The following is a 7,766-nucleotide window of genomic DNA, read 5'->3' as shown; positions in this document are numbered from 1 at the left end:
GCGCGCGTCCGAGAGGCCGATCGGCCTAGCGCGCCCGTCCTTGCGCGAACCCGGGCAACGGCCCGCCCGCCCGCGCGGCCCGGCCGCCCGCGCGACGCGCCCATCCGCGCGGGCCAAATGCGCAGAACCGAGCGACCACGCCGCGGCCGCGCGCGCGCCAAGGCGCGGGAGCACGACGAAGCGCGCGCCCGAGCGGCCGATCGGCCCAGCGCGCCCGTCCTTGCGCGTCTCCGGCCAACGGCCCCGCGCACGCGCGGCGCGCCCGCCCGCGCGGCGCGACCATCCGCGCTGGGCGACGGGCTCGGGCGGAAGGCCCGCCCAGGCAGGACACACCCCCTTACCTCCCCAGCGGGGCATCCTCCGAAGGCCCACCCCAAGGGCTCCAGCGAATCGAGGAGCATTGCACACGGAAACGGCCCGGACGCGAGTCCCGGTCGCACGGGGTGCGCATCCCGAACGTCCGGGACGCGCTTCCCGGGAGGGCCGATGGAGGGAGCCGAAGTGGCGCACGGCCGCCGGGCACGGACGGCCGAAGGCAGCGCCCGTGCGCCGGGAAGTCGGCAGGCGCGTGCCGGCTCCGTCGGGGACGAGATGTGCCGGGCAAGTCCGCCGCGAGGCAACGGTCCTGTGCGGAGTGGAGCGGAAGGCCCGCCGCGGCGGCAGCAGACCCCCCCTCCCTACCACCCCGGCGGGGCATCCGCCCAAAGCCCACCCCAAGCGTTCCAAAGTACCGAGGAGCGTTGCAAACGGGAACGGCCCGGACACGCGACCCGGTCGCACGGGATGCGCGTCCCGGTCGCACGGGTCGCGCGTCCCGGGAGGGCCGACGGACGAAGCCGAAGTGGCGCACGGCCGCCGCGCACGGACGGCCGGCGGCGGCGCCCGTGCGCCGGAAAGTCGTCGGGCGCGCGACGGCTCCGTCGGGGACGAACGGTGCCGGGCACGACCGCCGCGAGGCAACGGACTTGTGCGGAGGGGGGCGGAAGGCCCGCCGCGGCGGCGCCAGCCCCCCCTCCCTACCACCCCGACGGGGCATCCGCCCAAAGCCCACCCCAAGCGTTCCAAAGTACCGAGGAGCGTTGCAAACGGGAACCGCCCGGACACGCGTCCCGGTCGCACGGGTCGCGCGTCCCGGTCGCACGGGTCGCGCGTCCCGGGAGGGCCGACGGAGGAAGCCGGCGCACGGCCGCCGCGCGGACGGCCGGCGGCGGCGCCCATGCGCCGGGGCCTCGGCGGGCGCGGGCCGGCTCCCTCGGGGACGAACGGTGCCGGGCACGCCCGCCGCGAGGCGACGGACTTGTGCGGAGTGGAGCGGAAGTCCCGCCGCGGCAGCAGCGGCCCCCCCTCCCTACCACCCCGGCGGGGCATCCGCCCAAGGCCCACCCCAAGCGTTCCAAAGTACCGAGGAGCGTTGCAAACGGGAACCGCCCGGACACGCGTCCCGGTCGCACGGGATGCGCGTCCCGGTCGCACGGGTCGCGCGTCCCGGGAGGGCCGACGGAGGAAGCCGGCGCACGGCCGCCGCGCGGACGGCCGGCGGCGGCGCCCATGCGCCGGGGCCTCGGCGGGCGCGGGCCGGCTCCCTCGGGGACGAACGGTGCCGGGCACGCCCGCCGCGAGGCGACGGACTTGTGCGGAGTGGAGCGGAAGTCCCGCCGCGGCAGCAGCAGCCCCCCCTCCCTACCACCCCGGCGGGGCATCCGCCCAAGGCCCACCCCAAGCGTTCCAAAGTACCGAGGAGCGTTGCAAACGGGAACGGCCCGGACACGCGTCCCGGTCTCACGGGATGCGCGTCCCGGTCGCACGGGTCGCGCATCCCGGGAGGGCCGACGGAGGAAGCCGGCGCACGGCCGCCGCGCGGACGGCCGGCGGCGGCGCCCATGCGCCGGGGCCTCGGCGGGCGCGTGCCGGCTCCCTCGGGGACGAACGGTGCCGGGCGCGCCCGCCGCGAGGCGACGGACTTGTGCGGAGCGGAGCGGAAGTCCCGCCGCGGCAGCAGCCGCCCCCCCTCCCTACCACCCCGGCGGGGCATCCGCCCAAAGCCCACCCCAAGCGTTCCAAAGTACCGAGGAGCGTTGCAAACGGGAACGGCCCGGACACGCGTCCCGGTCGCACGGGATGCGCGTCCCGGTCGCACGGGTCGCGCGTCCCGGGAGGACAGACCGAGCAAGCCGAGGTGCCGCTCACGGCCGCCGCGAGGGCCGTACGGCGCCGGCGCCCGCGCCCCGTGGCACGGCCTAGAGCGTGCCCCCCTGCCACCCCATCGGGGCATCGGCGCAAAGCCCACCGCGGGGTAGATAACCGAAGGCAACGAGGGACGGTGGATGCACATATCCGAGCAGTGGCGATAGGGCCGGAGGGAGCACCGACAGGGCCGTGAGATTTTAAAGTACCGAGGGAATTTGCAAACCGGGCCCGCCCCTCCCCCCGTCCATCGCACGCCGATCGGGGGTCCGGCGCCCCGCGGGGGGCTGCCGGCATGCGCTCCCGGTGCAGGCATCGACGAGCCGCCCGCGACCTCCACTCGGGTCCGAGCCCCCGAGCGCGGATGCCGAAACGCGCCGGCCGCGGCAGCCCCACCCCTGCCACCCCATCGGGGCATCGGCGCAAGGCCCACCCTGGGGTAGATAACCGAAGGCAACGAGGGACGGTGGATGCACATATCCGAGCAATAGCGATAGGGCCGGAGCGAAGACCGAGGGGGTCGGGGGGTTTTAATGTTCCGAGGGAAGTTGGAAACGGGGCCCGCCCGGACGCCCGTCCCTCGCACGCCGATCGGGGGTCCCGCACCCCGCGGGGGGCTGCCGGCATGCGCCCCTAGTACAAGCATCGACGAGTCGCCCGCGACCTCCACTCGGATCCGGCGGCGCACGCGCGGATGGCGAAACACGGCGGCCGCGGCTGCAGCCCCCCTACCACCCCGTTGGCGCGTCGGCGCAAAGCCCACCCCGGGGAGGATAACCGAAGGCAACGAGGGACGATGCATGCACATATCCGAGCAAATACCGAGAGGGTCGGGGGGAAGACCGAGAGGCAAGGGGTGTTTAGAGTACCGAGGGAAGTTGCGAAAGGGGCCCGCCCGGACGCTCGCCGCTCGCACGCGGATCGGGGGTCCGGCGTTGCGCGCCGCCGGCCAGCGCGGTCCGGCCGGGCGCACGGAGGGCGCCGCCCATCGCCGGAGCTTGCTCGGTCATCTCTGCCGCACGGACACGTAAGCGCCGCCGCGCAAGGTTCGGCCGGCGGGGCGGACGGTTCGCCGCCGCAGGCCTTTCCCGCAGCCGAAACGTGGGCCCGGCGTTGCGCGCCGGCGGGCCGCGCAATCCGCCGGGGCGCACGGCTCCCTCCGTGGGCCGGCTCCCTCGGGGACGAACGGTGCCGGGCACGCCCGCCGCGAGGCGACGGACTTGTGCGGAGTGGAGCGGAAGTCCCGCCGCGGCAGCAGCGGCCCCCCCTCCCTACCACCCCGGCGGGGCATCCGCCCAAGGCCCACCCCAAGCGTTCCAAAGTACCGAGGAGCGTTGCAAACGGGAACCGCCCGGACACGCGTCCCGGTCGCACGGGATGCGCGTCCCGGTCGCACGGGTCGCGCGTCCCGGGAGGGCCGACGGAGGAAGCCGGCGCACGGCCGCCGCGCGGACGGCCGGCGGCGGCGCCCATGCGCCGGGGCCTCGGCGGGCGCGGGCCGGCTCCCTCGGGGACGAACGGTGCCGGGCACGCCCGCCGCGAGGCGACGGACTTGTGCGGAGTGGAGCGGAAGTCCCGCCGCGGCAGCAGCAGCCCCCCCTCCCTACCACCCCGGCGGGGCATCCGCCCAAGGCCCACCCCAAGCGTTCCAAAGTACCGAGGAGCGTTGCAAACGGGAACGGCCCGGACACGCGTCCCGGTCTCACGGGATGCGCGTCCCGGTCGCACGGGTCGCGCATCCCGGGAGGGCCGACGGAGGAAGCCGGCGCACGGCCGCCGCGCGGACGGCCGGCGGCGGCGCCCATGCGCCGGGGCCTCGGCGGGCGCGTGCCGGCTCCCTCGGGGACGAACGGTGCCGGGCGCGCCCGCCGCGAGGCGACGGACTTGTGCGGAGCGGAGCGGAAGTCCCGCCGCGGCAGCAGCCGCCCCCCTCCCTACCACCCCGGCGGGGCATCCGCCCAAAGCCCACCCCAAGCGTTCCAAAGTACCGAGGAGCGTTGCAAACGGGAACGGCCCGGACACGCGTCCCGGTCGCACGGGATGCGCGTCCCGGTCGCACGGGTCGCGCGTCCCGGGAGGACAGACCGAGCAAGCCGAGGTGCCGCTCACGGCCGCCGCGAGGGCCGTACGGCGCCGGCGCCCGCGCCCCGTGGCACGGCCTAGAGCGTGCCCCCCTGCCACCCCATCGGGGCATCGGCGCAAAGCCCACCGCGGGGTAGATAACCGAAGGCAACGAGGGACGGTGGATGCACATATCCGAGCAGTGGCGATAGGGCCGGAGGGAGCACCGACAGGGCCGTGAGATTTTAAAGTACCGAGGGAATTTGCAAACCGGGCCCGCCCCTCCCCCCGTCCATCGCACGCCGATCGGGGGTCCGGCGCCCCGCGGGGGGCTGCCGGCATGCGCTCCCGGTGCAGGCATCGACGAGCCGCCCGCGACCTCCACTCGGGTCCGAGCCCCCGAGCGCGGATGCCGAAACGCGCCGGCCGCGGCAGCCCCACCCCTGCCACCCCATCGGGGCATCGGCGCAAGGCCCACCCTGGGGTAGATAACCGAAGGCAACGAGGGACGGTGGATGCACATATCCGAGCAATAGCGATAGGGCCGGAGCGAAGACCGAGGGGGTCGGGGGGTTTTAATGTTCCGAGGGAAGTTGGAAACGGGGCCCGCCCGGACGCCCGTCCCTCGCACGCCGATCGGGGGTCCCGCACCCCGCGGGGGGCTGCCGGCATGCGCCCCTAGTACAAGCATCGACGAGTCGCCCGCGACCTCCACTCGGATCCGGCGGCGCACGCGCGGATGGCGAAACACGGCGGCCGCGGCTGCAGCCCCCCTACCACCCCGTTGGCGCGTCGGCGCAAAGCCCACCCCGGGGAGGATAACCGAAGGCAACGAGGGACGATGCATGCACATATCCGAGCAAATACCGAGAGGGTCGGGGGGAAGACCGAGAGGCAAGGGGTGTTTAGAGTACCGAGGGAAGTTGCGAAAGGGGCCCGCCCGGACGCTCGCCGCTCGCACGCGGATCGGGGGTCCGGCGTTGCGCGCCGCCGGCCAGCGCGGTCCGGCCGGGCGCACGGAGGGCGCCGCCCATCGCCGGAGCTTGCTCGGTCATCTCTGCCGCACGGACACGTAAGCGCCGCCGCGCAAGGTTCGGCCGGCGGGGCGGACGGTTCGCCGCCGCAGGCCTTTCCCGCAGCCGAAACGTGGGCCCGGCGTTGCGCGCCGGCGGGCCGCGCAATCCGCCGGGGCGCACGGCTCCCTCCGTGGGCCGGCTCCCTCGGGGACGAACGGTGCCGGGCACGCCCGCCGCGAGGCGACGGACTTGTGCGGAGTGGAGCGGAAGTCCCGCCGCGGCAGCAGCGGCCCCCCCTCCCTACCACCCCGGCGGGGCATCCGCCCAAGGCCCACCCCAAGCGTTCCAAAGTACCGAGGAGCGTTGCAAACGGGAACCGCCCGGACACGCGTCCCGGTCGCACGGGATGCGCGTCCCGGTCGCACGGGTCGCGCGTCCCGGGAGGGCCGACGGAGGAAGCCGGCGCACGGCCGCCGCGCGGACGGCCGGCGGCGGCGCCCATGCGCCGGGGCCTCGGCGGGCGCGGGCCGGCTCCCTCGGGGACGAACGGTGCCGGGCACGCCCGCCGCGAGGCGACGGACTTGTGCGGAGTGGAGCGGAAGTCCCGCCGCGGCAGCAGCAGCCCCCCCTCCCTACCACCCCGGCGGGGCATCCGCCCAAGGCCCACCCCAAGCGTTCCAAAGTACCGAGGAGCGTTGCAAACGGGAACGGCCCGGACACGCGTCCCGGTCTCACGGGATGCGCGTCCCGGTCGCACGGGTCGCGCATCCCGGGAGGGCCGACGGAGGAAGCCGGCGCACGGCCGCCGCGCGGACGGCCGGCGGCGGCGCCCATGCGCCGGGGCCTCGGCGGGCGCGTGCCGGCTCCCTCGGGGACGAACGGTGCCGGGCGCGCCCGCCGCGAGGCGACGGACTTGTGCGGAGCGGAGCGGAAGTCCCGCCGCGGCAGCAGCCGCCCCCCCTCCCTACCACCCCGGCGGGGCATCCGCCCAAAGCCCACCCCAAGCGTTCCAAAGTACCGAGGAGCGTTGCAAACGGGAACGGCCCGGACACGCGTCCCGGTCGCACGGGATGCGCGTCCCGGTCGCACGGGTCGCGCGTCCCGGGAGGACAGACCGAGCAAGCCGAGGTGCCGCTCACGGCCGCCGCGAGGGCCGTACGGCGCCGGCGCCCGCGCCCCGTGGCACGGCCTAGAGCGTGCCCCCCTGCCACCCCATCGGGGCATCGGCGCAAAGCCCACCGCGGGGTAGATAACCGAAGGCAACGAGGGACGGTGGATGCACATATCCGAGCAGTGGCGATAGGGCCGGAGGGAGCACCGACAGGGCCGTGAGATTTTAAAGTACCGAGGGAATTTGCAAACCGGGCCCGCCCCTCCCCCCGTCCATCGCACGCCGATCGGGGGTCCGGCGCCCCGCGGGGGGCTGCCGGCATGCGCTCCCGGTGCAGGCATCGACGAGCCGCCCGCGACCTCCACTCGGGTCCGAGCCCCCGAGCGCGGATGCCGAAACGCGCCGGCCGCGGCAGCCCCACCCCTGCCACCCCATCGGGGCATCGGCGCAAGGCCCACCCTGGGGTAGATAACCGAAGGCAACGAGGGACGGTGGATGCACATATCCGAGCAATAGCGATAGGGCCGGAGCGAAGACCGAGGGGGTCGGGGGGTTTTAATGTTCCGAGGGAAGTTGGAAACGGGGCCCGCCCGGACGCCCGTCCCTCGCACGCCGATCGGGGGTCCCGCACCCCGCGGGGGGCTGCCGGCATGCGCCCCTAGTACAAGCATCGACGAGTCGCCCGCGACCTCCACTCGGATCCGGCGGCGCACGCGCGGATGGCGAAACACGGCGGCCGCGGCTGCAGCCCCCCTACCACCCCGTTGGCGCGTCGGCGCAAAGCCCACCCCGGGGAGGATAACCGAAGGCAACGAGGGACGATGCATGCACATATCCGAGCAAATACCGAGAGGGTCGGGGGGAAGACCGAGAGGCAAGGGGTGTTTAGAGTACCGAGGGAAGTTGCGAAAGGGGCCCGCCCGGACGCTCGCCGCTCGCACGCGGATCGGGGGTCCGGCGTTGCGCGCCGCCGGCCAGCGCGGTCCGGCCGGGCGCACGGAGGGCGCCGCCCATCGCCGGAGCTTGCTCGGTCATCTCTGCCGCACGGACACGTAAGCGCCGCCGCGCAAGGTTCGGCCGGCGGGGCGGACGGTTCGCCGCCGCAGGCCTTTCCCGCAGCCGAAACGTGGGCCCGGCGTTGCGCGCCGGCGGGCCGCGCAATCCGCCGGGGCGCACGGCTCCCTCCGTGGGCCGGCTCCCTCGGGGACGAACGGTGCCGGGCACGCCCGCCGCGAGGCGACGGACTTGTGCGGAGTGGAGCGGAAGTCCCGCCGCGGCAGCAGCGGCCCCCCCTCCCTACCACCCCGGCGGGGCATCCGCCCAAGGCCCACCCCAAGCGTTCCAAAGTACCGAGGAGCGTTGCAAACGGGAACCGCCCGGACACGCGTCCCGGT

Source organism: Phoenix dactylifera, unplaced genomic scaffold (genome assembly GCF_009389715.1).
Source record: "Phoenix dactylifera cultivar Barhee BC4 unplaced genomic scaffold, palm_55x_up_171113_PBpolish2nd_filt_p 002722F, whole genome shotgun sequence".
Classification (NCBI taxonomy): Eukaryota; Viridiplantae; Streptophyta; class Magnoliopsida; order Arecales; family Arecaceae; genus Phoenix; species Phoenix dactylifera.
The sequence above is the reverse complement of the archived record's forward strand: the minus strand, read 5'-3'. Positions refer to the sequence as shown.